At 40.4% G+C, this 16103-nt stretch overlaps 1 protein-coding gene across 3 annotated transcripts in view; it reads right to left on the bottom strand.

The window, feature by feature from the left end:
- The window catches only part of foxp1b (forkhead box P1b), a gene marked incomplete at its 3' end in the record, with an annotated part of 204831 nt that extends 190738 nt beyond the window's left edge, over positions 1–14093 (bottom strand). For all 3 annotated transcript variants that reach the window (XM_080460795.1, XM_080460796.1, XM_080460797.1), the window contains exons 1-2: positions 14024–14093; positions 5319–5394 (exon numbers count right to left, since the gene is read on the bottom strand). The remainder of the gene's footprint in view (positions 1–5318; positions 5395–14023) is intronic.
- Positions 14094–16103: the final 2010 nt, after the last annotated feature.

The following is a 16103-nucleotide window of genomic DNA, read 5'->3' as shown; positions in this document are numbered from 1 at the left end:
TTTCTTCCTGATTTTTCTGGTTATGCACTGTGGCCACCAGGTATGAAATAATTAGTGCTCTCGGTCCAAATTTTTGAATTAGTAAATCATCCAATTTTAGTGAATTCTGGTCCACATCAGAAATTCTGTCTTTTTGAATTGGAGGCATGGAAAAATATTACTCTGTCTTTTGCAATATATTACATGTTGATAAATACATATCGCGCAGATCCACTTTTAAGGCATTACTGAAAATAGACAGAACTTTATGAGTCAAAGGATTAAGTCTGGTTAGATTTCTCTGTCCTAATAGTAAAAACAATAAATATATATAACATAATAGAATAGAAATGCGTGTAAATGCTGATGTTTAATCGTATCTAAATGATAACTGGTGATTTTGATTGTAGTTTTTTTTTGTTGTTGTTCTGAAGTTGGTCGAATCTGTATGTTTTGAACTTTCACAGCACATTTTATCTACACGGTCAGAGGTCTCAAACATAAGGCCCGTTGGCCGGTTTTGGCCCAATTTGGCCAAACCACCAAGCAAATTATAAAAATGTCAAAGAAAATACTGATTTAAAAAAGAAAAAAATACTTTGTAAGGGTAGTGGACACAACACAAGACTGAGACCTGAGCTGAGATATCGGAGACGCTGCCATGAAAGCTCGTACCTCGTAGCTATTAAACCAGCATTCTCCTCAAAGCCATGCTGAGTTTACAAAAACATGCATAATGCCACAGCTCCAGGAGACATTTTCTGGGAAACTCCACTGTATTTTGCACCAGAAAGTATTAAAAAAAATGGCTTTATGTTTACACTATAGCCATTTTCTGTCAAAATTATTAGACTTTTGTGAAAATACAGACGATTTCTTCACGTGTACTCATACTGAGCCCATGAAGTCCCATCCCAGCCTTCCATCCACTGCAGTAAATCTGAGTTTGTGGTGACGGTACAGCGGGGTGATGTGTTTTCCACTCATGTTATGAGGCACTGATTCTCCAGATTTCTGCTCCTGGTTATTCAGCCCTCCCACTCCCTGTATGTTGAGACCTTTCTGCGGGATCTAAAAAGAACTTCACACACATCTGTAGCTTGTGATGCCAAGTCACTCTGTGAAAGTCACACGTGTGTCGCACCTGACAGGAATCTGAGCTTCACACTCAGTTGATAAACACAGGGACTATGTGGATGCAGCAGCTTGGAGTCGGGATGAATCCAAGTATCATTTGAAAATTGCGTTCAGGTGCCACAAGCGGCAACGTCACACTTTGTGTTTCCCATTTCAACTAGCGTGTGCTACGTTCAAATTCATTGCTGTAAAAACTAGGCGGGGATGATTGATTTGACTTCGACACTGAGCCGAAAGAGTTAATATAATTACTTCTTTGACCAGGGAGGACCTGTTTTTCCAAACTCAAAAGTCAGAAAAAAAGCTGATTTCACGCTACGATATGAACAGGCACAATCTAATGTATTATTTGTTAGCAAATAGGAGCTCCGAAGCTCATTAAAAATTATCACATAAAGTTAGAGATATCAACAAAAATAAATGAGAGTGCTTCTTTAATCTCAAAAACAACAAAGTGTTTATCTAGTTGGCACATGCAGCGAATGGTCGGCCGCCCTATCTGCTTCCACAGCATAATTCCATCCCGGGCTAATCTATTGACCAGAATGATAAACAAAAGAAAGAAAAATAAGTCCTGTGAAAATAATCATCACCAACTTAGTGGTTTGGGAATGGAGCCCCACCCTGTTTACAACACCGTGAAGAAAAACAAACTCCCTCAAAGGAGCGCGGGTAAATGCAAGTCACACACTCCCGACCAATGCAGGCAAACAACAACAACGTCTGAAGATCTACTGGGAAAAAGGGCTATCAAACGACAGCAGCCTGCACACAAACAAGGTGTGCATCTGAGAAGGCGTCTACGAGACAGACAGAGAGAAAGAGAGGGAAGGTTGGTGTGAAAGTGGAATTGAGTAGCAAACAAAGTCTAATACCAGCCGCTCTGCCACCCCAGTCTCAGGTCAACTGAATCATCAGGAGTCAGGAAGATACCGTCACTACCTTCCACGAATAGCTCACTCTCTCACACACACACACACACACACACACACACACACACACACACACACACACACACACACACACACACACACACACACACACACACACACACACACACACACACACACACACACACACACACACACACACACACACACACACACACACACACACACACACACACCAGGATGACTTCACCGTGGAGAACGCTGCAGTTGGAGAATGCTCTCTCTCTCTCAATATCCAGGGGACTCTGAATGAAGAAGCAATGAATCTCAGTTAACAAGGCCATTATCAGAGAAGAAACTACATCACCATCAAGAGCAGAGCGGAGGGGGGGGTGGGTGGGTCCAAATCCACAAGGCCCTTACATCTACCGGCCTTTTATTGTTGCTATTAACTGCTAAGGTTTGCAGTTAACAATTGCACAAAAAGAAAAAAGATAAAAGTCCGGTGTTGTTTGATCTCCTGCTGCACATGATGATAGTAAACAATGAGACTGTATAAGGGACACGCGGCCCAATTAGCCATCTCTGCTCTCAGCTGTCAAGTGTTTAAACAGCCTGCTACGATGATAATAGTAACCTGCACACTTTCAGCGGCGCTCCAGACTCATCAGCATGCTAGCACCTTTGCTTAAGCGCTGCACTGCATCATGGGTAATTACTGCTTCCCAATTACCTCCCAGCTGGTAAATATATATCAAATAAACAAGCAACAACCCGTCAATTAGGAGCAACCTTTCATAATGGGGGGTTGGGAGCCATGTTTTATGTACGGAAGCGGTGAGAGAAGGAAGGGAGCGTTCCACTTCAAAGTGAACTTGTTGTGTTTGGATGTTTTAACACGCCGGTTAACAGTTACAAGTTTGTCCGATGATTAAATCACACACGGTTTTTTTTCCCAGCCGATTGGCACGCGCCTCTAATTCAAGGTGTTTTAATTGCCGGCAGGGCCAAGAGCACAACACGGGGAGAGGCAGGGAGAAAAATCACAAAAAAAAAAAAATAAATAAAAAAAAATTGAAACGTGGCCTCTTCTTTGCAATAGCAGTGAAGGGGGACAGCAACATTGTTGAATTCAAAAATGCGAAAGAGAACAGCTGCAGCAAGAGTCTGTCAACAAAATTTGCATCGCCGCTCTCTCCTCATCTCCATTACTCTCTCCTGTCTCTGCTCGAGCCCGCCGAGCTGCCGGCTCAGATCTGAGTGCTCTGATGGCTTATCACAGAGCGAGCAGCAGGCTAAGCCGGAGTGATGCGCCCAAAAGACATGATCAAAGCGCACCAACTTTCCACCCAGCAATGATGATGGAAGAGCGGGCCCTGCCATGTTATGTTTCTTATTAGGGCTGGGACTGCCAACTGAAACACACAGCCAAGAAGTCAAGGATGAGGCCCTCAAAAAAAAAAAAAAAAAAAAAAAAAAAAAAAATCCTCCTGTAACCTTATTCTGCACTGCGTTGCATCCCACACTTACCAGAGGATAAGTAATAGTCTGTGACATTTTCATATTAGTTAAATGTCACTTTTTGCTCCTCTCAATCCCACACTGATGTGGCAGAGTGATGATTTAATCTAGTGGCAGGCTAGGACAGATTTTATTTCCACCAGCTAAGTTAAGCTTAGGATAGCAGCTTTTCTGCTGTTTATGGCGTGAACCTGTGAAATAGAAGGACAAGCCACTGTAGCTCGGTGGCAACGTGGCAACGTGAGAGACAGAAACTTTATAAACAGAACAAAACGAAAAACATCCTTCAAGCCATCGTCTATACTGCTTCCTACGCTGACCTGGAAACCTGTTTAACCCCACCGGGGCCCTGTTCACACAACGTTTCAATTTAAAAGTGCATCCTTTTTACACGTTGGTGAAAGAATTGTTTTGTGTTTACACGGCAACATTTTGAAAACTATGTCAGTTTCCATGGAAACGGCAGGAAAGCTGAAAACGACGTAGCTAGCATGCCAGGCCACAAGTTGGTGCTTTTGGCTGTTTTTGTGATGAAACCATGCAAACATGTGCACAGAGAACAATACGCTATTAACATTAACAACGGTGAGCACGTAGACAAACGTATGGACAGAAGACGAAGTTGGATTGCTATTCTGAGTGACTCTCAACTCTAAAACGACCAAGTCCCAGAAGAACATGGACTGGGAGCCATGACACTCTGGAGGCAAACATTGTTGTTATTGTTCCTCTACTCGCGTCTGTGCAGAAGAACTGTTTACTACGGCCGAGGTGCACATGCACAATTGAAGCCTTTCAGAAAAGCTGCAGAGACGGAGTCGGGAGTGTTTTTGAAAAGTTCCACTGGGAGTTATTTTCATAAAGTTGCATTTTCTGAGCACTGTCGTTGTGTAAACGAACACCCAGAAGATCGAGTGTATGGTCAGGGACTCGTCTACCTTCCAGAGTTCAATGCCGTCCACCTGACTCAACCCATTCAACAAAAACTCAACATAACAGACGCACAACCATAGATTGTGCTGAAAAATCTGAAGGAAAAAAAAAAAGTGCACACAGAGCCCAGGGAGCGTCCTTTGATTTCTTGGACCAGGTAGAAAGACTCCAAGCGAGGACAACCATTTCTACATTACTTAGAAATACAAAAAAATATATCAGGGCTCTCAGTGGCACAGTGAACCATTATCTTCCTATTATCTAATACTTACTATTCACTTAATTCACACACTATTATACTAGATAAATTTGTTTTTTTTTGTTTTTCACCCAGTATGTCGTCAACATAATTTTCGATTTAGAGGAAATCGGCCAAAACATCCTCACCTCCCACAATAACTCACTTTGTGGGTCTAAAACTTTTACTGGGCTTCACTCAGTAATAAATGCAAACACAAACATTTCAAGCAATTTAAGTTCAGTTTTAACCTGACAACCACGTCTCTGAGGAGGACGTCTGAGTACCAAAATACTTCTTTTTTAAATCCATGCAAAGGTCGAACATGCAAACCCCATGAAGAAAAGCGGTAAACCTGGAATCAAACCAGAACCTTCTCATTGTGAGGGAAGAGTGTTAATCCTTACCCACAGTCACTACCGCACAACCACAGAATTCACCTGAATTAACATGAATTGTGCTCAGACCTTCACTTTTCCACAGTGAAATTACCACAATTCTGCACTTTTACGAATCGAACACAGCCACCAGCACCAGTTTGAAAGCTACTGATTTCGGTGACTGATATAAAACTTGTCAACATGCGGTGCAAGCTGAAGCTGAATAGAGAAAGCACTTACGGTTGTGACGTAACCAAACTTTCTCTGGTGGCTTCAGCTTGTTGTCAGAGCGGCTTCACTTCCTCTCCATGTTGTTCTGGAATTACAAAACCAAGCGTGAGCGTCTTGCATCGTTTCAACTGTGACTTTTCGGTGCGATTATTAACATCTCCTTAAAAGAATCATGAAATTTGCATCATCCACCAAGCTGCATCATGGACACACACACACATATATATACACACACACACACACACACACACACACACACACACACACACACACACACACACACACACACACACACACACACACACACACACACACACACACACACACACACACACACACACACACACACACACACACACACACACACACAGACTGGACAGCTGATAGAAACAGGTGCTGAGCTTTCGCCAGGCAGCTGAGCACAGCTTGCAGCATATGTCTGAGTCCCTCACGGCTCGGCCAAAATGTTTGGAGCTTACCTGCATCTTTCCCCAACACACACATGTGCTGTGCTCCGAGAGACACACGCACACACCCACCCACTTAAAAGTGAGTAAAGCGAAGAGAAGAGATTAAATCTACACCTTAGACCTCTTCTGAATATTAGTTATTGATTAGTTGTTCTGTATTCAAAGTTCTGAGTTGATAATAACAGATGTTTGCAAGAACCAGAAGCGATCTGCATGACTGAAGCTGAAATGTTGTACTCTATCATTGTAAGAGCGCTTTGAGATGTTTGTTGATGTGATTTAGCGCTTTACAAATAAAATGGAATTGAATTGAATTGAATAAGAGAAAATTCAAAGCAAGTCATCCATTATTAAATTGTCAACCCAATAATCAACTAGTAGCAAAACTAGAATAGACTTTACTTATCCTTGTTTGGCTTAATTAAGTATAAGAAGAAGAAAATGTCTCAGAGCGGCCGACCAGAGGGTCCAATCCAACTCTCATAAGAGAGGAGACGTTTTTCAAAAAAGTAACTGTTGTTCCTAATCTATCCACTGGGGCTGAAGCTCGAACAACACCAAGGCCCTGTTTACACCACAATGAAAACAAGTGAAAACTGTGATATCTCAATGTGGTTGGGGCTTTCGTTTACATGTAAACAAAGCTGCAAGTCTCCACAAAACCATTATATCTAAAAACTCCAGCCAAAGCGGGAATTTGGAAAAACTCTTCCCGTTTGCATGTAGATAGGAGACTGAGTTTTAACGTCACAGTATGTGGCAGAAGCGTCATCAGCATCGTGTGTGTGTGTGACCTGTGTTTACATACTGTTCTGAAAACAATGCCAGGTTGTCCCTACAACTTCACACATTTCCCAGTCAATGTTTTCTTGTATTTTATTTGTTTTGTACTCTAACGCAACATTTAGGAGGAGTTCCACTTCTCTATTGGTCCAAACAAACATTATCGCTGAAGGAACAGGAAGTCTGTCATCTGTTGTTGTGTTTTTTTTCGAGATTGTGATTGGCTCGCAGGGCTTTATGTTTCTTGTTACACTGCCACCTTTGGGTTTCGTGTGCTCATAGTAGCTCTTAACCAGGTTTTTATGAGGGTTTGCGTAAATTAAAAAAAGATTTCGTAAACAATGTGGTGTAAACAATGTTATTTTTGTAAACACGCAGCGATGTGTAAAGCTGGCCTAAGTTGCAAAATTGAACAGTAATCCAGCTGTGAACGCTAGCTACAGCTATTTTGCTACTGAAATTGCATTAGCATGATGGTGAGATTGTACAAATGTGCATGCTGAAGGATGCAGAAATCGTTCTGCCTTCGAGAAATTCCCCTTTTTGTCCCGCTCCATGGCGGTGATGGGGGTCAAGGGTCATGCTCAAGGAAACATCAGCTGTGGGATTCGAACCTGCAGACTCCCAATCACAAGTCAGTGTCTCTAACTTCTAGGGCACTTATTTATTTTTTTTTTTTAACCTCTAAAACATAAATATAAAATATATATAAAATTATCATTATTTCTGAAGGTTGCTATGCCGGTCTGGCCCAAATGACAAAACACTTGGTATCATGTGGTCCCTGGACATATTTTGTCTCTATACATAGACAAATGATTTAAAGGTTTTCCATCATTTTGACAGATTAGATCATTTAGGGCAGCTCTTTCTATGACATGAAACATTTTTATGGCCTATTTTACATTCTAAGCAATAACTAAGTTATAGAACTTCTGATGTTTTGGGGGACAATATGCTAACAAATGGACTCATTTTATGTTGTATTGTGTAAAAGTTTCACAACAAAACTTTTCACAGTGCATTGGGATACATTTTCTATTTTAACACTTGATGTAATATTTTTTAAGAGACAACTTCTGGGTTTAAAATGTTGATCGTTCATGTTTTAATTCAAATTTATGATACAGTTTAAAAGGTTTTTGTGAAACTTGTGACTATATGTTGTTATGCTTTACATGACTGGTATTGATCATGAATAATATGATGGAATTTCATGGAAAAATGTGATCGTAATACATACAAATGCATTATTGTAACCTCATAAAATGTCTTAATAACCTATAATATTGCCATACAGTGTTAATATTACACAATTTTCTCTAATATTTTTGTGACATAATTTCTAATGTAATAAAGCGACAAAGTTCGACCGAAAATTATATGTTGGATGTAAAGAAAATTACCAGAAAAATATGTAACATCTGCTTTAAAAACGTATTTTCCAAGCATTCATTTATTTCGAGAGGCAGGCTGCTGCAATAAGCCAAATGTCAGACACACCTGTTACACAGGTAAATAAGAGCACAACACAGCAATAAACTGTAATAAACAACACGTAGTTTCATCGATCCAACTGTGTGTACACTGAATAAACACACCGGTCGTGAATTCATTTTAAAACTAAGCCTAACTGATTGTAATTGCATGCTCCCTCTCTTTTTTTCCTCCTTTCATTATTAAGTACAGAAGACAGTAATTAATGGCCTTCCTGAGCGTTTGGCCATCTCCATGGCGACGGCGAGCTGCGAGGACTTCACCTGAAGCGATCCGCTCTCGGACCAATCGCCTTCCCACAGCCTCTGTGGCGTGGAGGAGCGTCCGCCCCGGCGCTCCACAGGGGCCGGGACACACTAACCTTTTACCCTGGAAATATTGTCCTGCTTCCCTTTGTTATCACTTCCATTCATGTAACACGGCGCTAATGAGCACGCCACGCTCGCACTCGTATCGCCCCTCTTTGTGCCGAGTGAATCAAACCCACAAATTCATCTGCTCGGAGAAATTCCTGTCACTTGAAGGCGTCTCGCGTCCGAGACTAAATAAATCTGAGCGGAACAATACGGCTCTACGCTGGCACCTTATTCCCACACTGGACCCAAAATAACTCTCCTTATCGTTCAGCTGCAAGCGAGGGCGCACAGTCAGTGTACAGCCCCTCCGCACCCGGCGCAGGGGCATTTCAATGTGTGCTCACAAATAACTGAGCCGGCAGATGAAAGAGAGGGCCGCTGCACTCGGGGATGGGAGTCCTCACGCTGAATGCATGAGAGACTGATTACTTTCTTACCAGTTGAACCTCGGCTCTCCACAAAGAGGAGCCTGAAGAGGCCAAACTAGAAACAAGGGCTTTCCAAATAATACAACATCACACACCGCTGCGTCATTACCATGCATGCAGCTGGTCTTCCTCAGATTTCTGCCCCCACCTCCTGCCAACTCAATTTATTCAGTTGTAGCACGGGAATAAGTACAGTTGTTCTTGTAGAGAGGAGTAGGTGTGGGTGTGTGGGTGTGTGTGTGTGGGGGGGGGGGGGGGGGTTTACAAACTGGAGGTCTGCGTGTCATAACCGCAGCAGGCCGCGAAAAAAGTTGCAAAGAAAAGTTCATCCCCAGGTTTAAAACCTGGGTCAGCATTCGCGAAGGTCCATTTCTGCCTAAGTGAGCACACAAACCCCGGTGCCTGTTCAAATAGTCTGCAGCTCTCTCTCAGGCAGCTCATGACAACAGCCCAGCAGCAGCACTGTTTGATCTCCAATGTTTTCCTTAATCTGGGTTGTCAAGGTTCGCTTGTTGGAGGCTGTTTACTTTACTTCTCCTACAGAAAAAAAAAAAGTGTTTTTTTCCCCCCTCAGACAATGACTAATCCAAAGACCAAGAAGGAGGGAGCTCTGCCAGCATTAGCTGTTAAAGCTGCAGCTTCTCTTTTGTGAAAGCTCAGACGGAAGCAGACTAACTGTATGATGGATTAAAGCAACATTTAGATTTAATGTGTGGTCATTTCTCATTTCTAAAATTATCCGATCATTTTCTGGGAGAAAAATTAAAAACACATCAACATGGACCGAGTACATTTGAAATCTGAATCTCACTATATAGAATATAAAAGCTGCACAGTCTGATCGGTTGTTCCTTGTTAATCCTCACATACAGTTCATGTTTCATGCATCACAGTTTGGTGAGCAGGACAAATATTCAAAGATATAAATGGTCTAATATTAATAAAAGGAAAATATACTTTTTTAGGCATAACATTCATGTTTTTATGTTATCATGTAATTAAAAGCGCAAAATATAAATTAAAACAACAGTGAGCAATTAGTTTAAGTATAAACATTTGAAATATAATTTTAAAAAATTGGAGTGTAGATAAAGACATCTTGATTTCAGGGGGAATTAATTACATTTAGAGTATTTTTACTGCTGTATAAGGGTTGAAAACCATCAGATTCAGAATACGAGGCAGTTTAAGTGTGACATTCTTGTGAACAGCACATCCGGGGAGCAGATAAGAGTGAAAACACCACCAACAACTGACAATTACTGACAATCATTTCGATGAAACTTCTTTTGTCATGTGTGAAAGTGAAGTCATCAGCAATTCGATCGACGAAAATGTGCAGCTGCAACCGCCGCACAAAGCAATCACCGTTTCATTAAAGAAACAAAAAATGGCGATAAGCACACTTTAACTCTTTATTAGGCTCATGTTTGGTAACGTCTGCATTTCCTCCTGTCGCTGCCAAACTAACAATGCAAAGCTCATTTAAACTGGTGGTGGATGTTGAGGAAGATTGAGCTTGTGCAGGACTTCTACAATTGTTGAGAATTAGGAAAATTAACAACAATTCTGCTTCACGTTTCTTATTTGAAAAAAAACAACAACATAAAACTACTGCAAACGTGAGCCAAACATCATATTTAGTTGTTTTTTTTCTTTTTGCATTGCATGCAAAAAGAGCAGAATGTATAACCTTTCACAGATCTTCAAAGTGTAAACGAGACTAAATGACCTGTTTTGGAGGCATCGAGGCTCATTTTGTGAATTTCGGAAAATTTCCATAGTTTTTTTTCTCTCCAAAAGACCAAAACACTTCAATTTACTTTCGCTTTGTGTAGAATACTGCGGTACTTTGGTGCAGATGTAGGAGCAGCGTGGCATCTAATCCGCCCACAAAATGTTTGAACTGGTATCCATGTGACAATAATAAATTATCACCTTAACAAAGACAAAAAAAAAAAAAAGTCAGGGATATTCTGTTAAAGATGGATTTATTTTTCCATTAACAGCTATAATTGCTCACCATTGCTGCCTGTATTGCTGATAAACTGTCCCTCTCTTTATGCGAGCAGAAAAACTCCCTGGTTTCAGTTCATTTAAGAAACTCTTGTGGAGAAAACTCTTCTATATCTACAGTCCCTCCTTTAAATTCACAACACAATTCTCAATCTACGTTCTCATAGATTCATCAGCCTGGTCAAACATAAAGCCTGTATCTTCTTTGGTCACTTCTCATTTCAGTTTCCTGCTTTAAATGACTCAAATAATCTGCGACAGACCGTCAAACTTTTTACAGTTATTCCAAAAACACCATACAACCAATACTGAATGATCACTTCAGTTGCTAAAAGCCTTTGTCAATTTGTTTTCTAATATATATTACTGTAAACACTGTACATGCTCCTCTTTCTTTCCAGGTTGTGGGAGACTGCATTATTGAACGGATATATTTGTTTCCATGTTTTTCTTTGTCCTTGCTGACTTGAGAAGTCATGGCGTCTCATTTGGCCTCCCTGGTAAAATAAAGAAATCATTAGAGAAACTATTCCTACCATTACTTTGAAGTTTTTATTGCAGCAATGACTTCCAAACAGATTATTTAGGTTAAAATAAAGATAGTTGAGAAAGGTCTGCAAATCCCCTTTGGATTTGCTAATATTTAGTATTATTATTGAATTTTTGTATCCATACAGGTTAAACATACTGTGATTATATACGACTGAAATAAGGCATCTTTGAGTAAAGTCCACTTAAATAACATTTCCAAGCTATAAGATGAGAAACGTGTGTTTACTTTTTTTAATCACATAAAAATGACCCCTTTTCCCTCCTTCAAAATCTATAAAAGTAGGATTAAAAATCTTCATATAATCTGAAATAAAAGGGCTACATCTTCTTTTTTCCAGGTTTTTTTTATTTTTATTTCCCCCACTTTGTTTTTGTGTTTATATGTACATGAAATACAAAACTTAGTCAAACAATTATTCAACAAAAGTTGTGGATTGTGGGGCAGTTAAGTCCTCGTCACAATCGAGTCTCTTTTTGTTGCTGTTATTTGAAGGTAAATACTGTAAATGAGCCTTTTGTTCCAGTTTCTTGTATTCTCAACTTATAGGTGAGTTTCTCCATGATGACACTATCTTCTATTATTATCACCCAGTTTTTATCGTCCGGTGTGTCCGTCTGGAGAATGTGTAACAGGTATTGGTCCTCCACTCCGATGGTCCCTTTCAAGCGTCCCAGATAGAAACACGATGCAGGTTAACCTCATAACCAGACATTTCACAAATAACTGAGTGTGTACTCCCTCAGAAAGGCCGGAGTTTTGCACAGTACTAGAATATATGCATGGCGTTTGTTTTATTTTATTTCGAACATAATAATTAAAAATTAAATACTGAGTACAATGAATACAGTGAAAATGAAAAGGAGTAAGAAGGAGCAGAAGTTTATAAAAAATCAATCCCACCCCCTCTCCAGTCAGGCTGTTTGCAACCTGTGATTTTTTTTTTCCCAACCAATTACAGACTCATAAACTTTCCAAAAAAAAAAACTTAAATAACCACAAAACAAAGAAAGCAAGCAACCAGTAAATAAACTGATAAATAAACAGAAACATCTCATGCCCACATAATCTCTAATGTTGCTGCGCTTCCATTTGTTTGCTTTTTTTTTTTTTTTTCAAATCCTGCAGGGTTTTTCTTTTGTTTTTTAATGTGAATTAAAAAAAAAAAAAAGAAAAGTTAAGCAAGATGAGAAAATTAGTGAGGTGTGCAGGAAAAAAAGAAATCAACATCACAGAAATAAGCTGATGGACATCCACATGAATTAAACTGGATCACTTCACTGGACCCTTCTGGAGTCTCCTCTCCTCTCTGGGGTGGAAAAGCTCCTTCAAGCTAATTAAACTGCTGCTGGATGCTGAGGAAGCTTTTCTGAAGTTGTTGAGAATTATAAAACTTAAAAACACTTCAGATTTGAAGCCATGCAACATAAAGTTAGTCCAAACGGGTGCATCCCAAACATATTTAAGCTTTTAATCATTTTTATTTTTTAATGTCCTTCTTTTTGCAAATAACAGGACACCAGCTGTTATTAACGCTCCACAAAGAGTGTATATCCTCTCACAGATCTTCAGAATGAGGCGACCTCATGACCACTCTTTTGGGGGCATTCAGGCTGTTTTATGAATTTATAAAAATGTCCACTTTCAATTATTCTCTCATTGAGTTTTTTATTTGTATGTGTATCAACAAGGTTTTAAATAAAAAAAGTTTGAACCCTGCAGGGTTTTATTTCTTCTTCAGTGTGGTGTTAGAAAACGAGCTTCACATGCAGGAATAAAGAAACGTCACATAAACAACCTGATAAACATCCTTATGAATGAGACTGGGTGGATTTGGGGAGGGAGGGAGGGGAGGGGGGGGACTTCTCCTGTCTTCTCCCCTCTCGGGGAGCCAACACGTGGGGTGGAAAAGCTCCTTCCTCTCCTCCCCTGAGGTGGAAATCACAACTCTGAGAAAACTTCTCCACTTTCACCGTGTGGAGCCGCAAAACTTCTCCAAAAGCAAACAACGCGTGCACTTTTAACACTTTGCGTTCATTCTAACAAAGTGACCCGCTGTCCTGTTAAAAGGTGCATCCCCCCTCCTCCTCCTCCTCCTCCTCCTCCTCTTCTCCTCAACTTTAACTTTAGACAACTTTCCTCCACAAGTGCAGCTAGCATCCGTTAGCATCGCGGCTAATTACCGCAACACAGGTGTTTGTTTGTTTGTTTGTTTGTTTGTTTGTTTGTTTGTTTGTTCGTTTGTTTCGCTGTTCGAAACAATTCCACGAAGAGTTAAGACAAAAAAACTCTGTGTGTATACATCTATATATCTAAATATATACATGTATGTTCATAAACATGTGCAGCAGGTATGAGTAGACGCGAAAGCGGCGCGGCCGACGTTAATAAATAGTGAAACTTACCGAGAAATTAACGCGTTTATCGGCTATCAGGCGGAGGCGGAGGGCACCGACACGAACAACAAATCACACTGTAAACACTAACAATATTACTCCGCCCGGAGAAGGAGGAGGAGGAGGAGGAGGAGGTGCAGCGGCAGGAGGAGGAGGAGGACGAGGAGAGGAGGACTAACTAACTAACTTAGGAGGAAAGAAAAAGAAGCTCATCTTACCGAGGGCGTCGAGACGAGGCACGAAGCGGAGAGTTCCACGCGCGCCGCCTGCCAGTCTGCGTCGCGTGGAGGGAGCGAGAGGAGGAGGAGGAGGAGGAAGAGGAGGAGAGGCGGCAGCAGCAGGAGCACCGGCTCCTTCTGCTAATGAGGAGATTTTAACACGGAGGAGGAGGAGGAGGAGGAGGAGGAGAAGAAGGAGGAGGGGGGAGACGCGCTGGTTTGGATGTTGTTGTTGTTGTTGTTGTTGATGTTGTTTTGACGGTCCGTGTCCGTGACGTCACATCCACCTGCTGGGTAAACAAGCGCGCGCTGGAGATCCTTCACAACTTGAAGAGGTGTCCAGTTTAGTTTTTTGGTTTTTTTTGTTGCTCTCTCTCCTTCCTCCTCCAGACAGAGTCTCTTCTTCAAGCTCAATTCTGTAAAGCTGACTAATTACACAATAAACTTCTCTGATTTCACCTCGGAACTCATAGAAAAGTGCTCTGACATCATCATCAAACATGTTTCAAGCTGAGCTATCATGCCTTTTTTTTTTTATTATTATTATTTGAATGACACATTAGTGTAGTTTGAGTTTCAGGCTGCAGGAATCAGCCCACATCCACACCTCTCTTTCACCTGAAGGAGTGCAAAGTGAAATGCAGTCAAACATTCCCAGAAGAATCGAGCTCAGCTCATCAGGGCACGTTGAGCGGCTCTGATCGAAATGTTTTCATTTTCATCTGATATTTTTTTATATTTGTCCTTGATCAAGGTCCAGGAAACTCTGTGAACCACACTTCATGTATCATGGCAGCATATGAGAGGACTGCTGCGGGGAGCCGCTGATATCAAGCTGTTTCTTTAGTAAAGAGCGCCACCCTCTGGACACATGAAGTCACTAAACTGTCCACTGTAAGTTTGTGGTTTTTATTTAGGTTATATATATATATATATATATATATATTACATTACAGGTTCCCAAGCTTTTTTTTTCTTGAACCTCAAAACAAACTATACGTGAAATACAGTTTCTCTGTTATGTTCTGTAACGATGACTTCCTTTAAACTCTTTAGGTTTCCACACGGTCTTGGGGTATGTGGTGGTAATAATGATAATAATAACAATAATAATAATAATAATAATAATAATAATAATAATAATAATAATAACAATCTATCTTTTACACTGATTTGAAAAGGCCAACAGTCAACCAGGAAAACATGCACACCTACAGGCAACTTAGAATCACCAAAAAGCCTAAAATGCATGTTTTTGTACTGTGGGAGAAAACTGGAATACCGAGGGAAAAACCAACAGTGAGAACATGCAAACTCCACATCCTCACTATGAGGGGAGAGTGGTATCCACTGTTATGCTTTCTAATTATGTCTAATCTGTCTTTCTTAACCATCTTAACAGGTTCCAATGTATTTAAACTGAGGAAAAGAGAGTTCAGTCCACCTCCGACTCTTAGTCTTTGTAATACCTTCATTTTTTAGTAATTCCTTATGCCAGTGGTTTTCCAACTGGAGTTCCGGTCTTTATTTGAAGGGATGGTATAGATCATGGATATGGTCAACAGTAGATTGGGGCATGTAAAAATACTTTGTACAGTGAAGTAGTACTTCATGGAGACCTGTGAGACTGCCTGAAACGATCAAGGTCTCTGTGCGTGTGTCCACATGACTGTATTTGGCTTCACTCTCATGTTTTGGCCGATCAGAGATTAAAAAGAGAATCAGTGTTTCTTAGAGTTAATCTGGAAACATTCTAAGGAATTAACTTCCTTATTTCCTTTGACCACTGCTTTATAATTATCTTTTTAATTAGAAATGTTTCCACTTTGTCACTTTGGTATGTTAGAAGCTCTCCTTTGATTGAATTTGTTCTTATTTTGATCCAGTTTAATCATTATGAGTGTCATAGCTATCCAGAATTTTAAAGTGGTCAGCATAGAATCAAAAGAGATGACCAGAAAGGAATTTTATCATTTTAAATGTAAATGTTTCAGTTAAACTTTAATCTAAATAATTTAAATTAATTCCTAATTTGCTGTGTATTTAAGTTTAGATGTATACACATGATCCAGACCCGGGC

The sequence above is a fragment of the Lipophrys pholis genome (assembly GCF_963383615.2).
Source record: "Lipophrys pholis genome assembly, chromosome: 4".
NCBI lineage: Eukaryota > Metazoa > Chordata > Actinopteri > Blenniiformes > Blenniidae > Lipophrys > Lipophrys pholis.
This window is presented reverse-complemented; position numbering and strand designations above follow the sequence as displayed.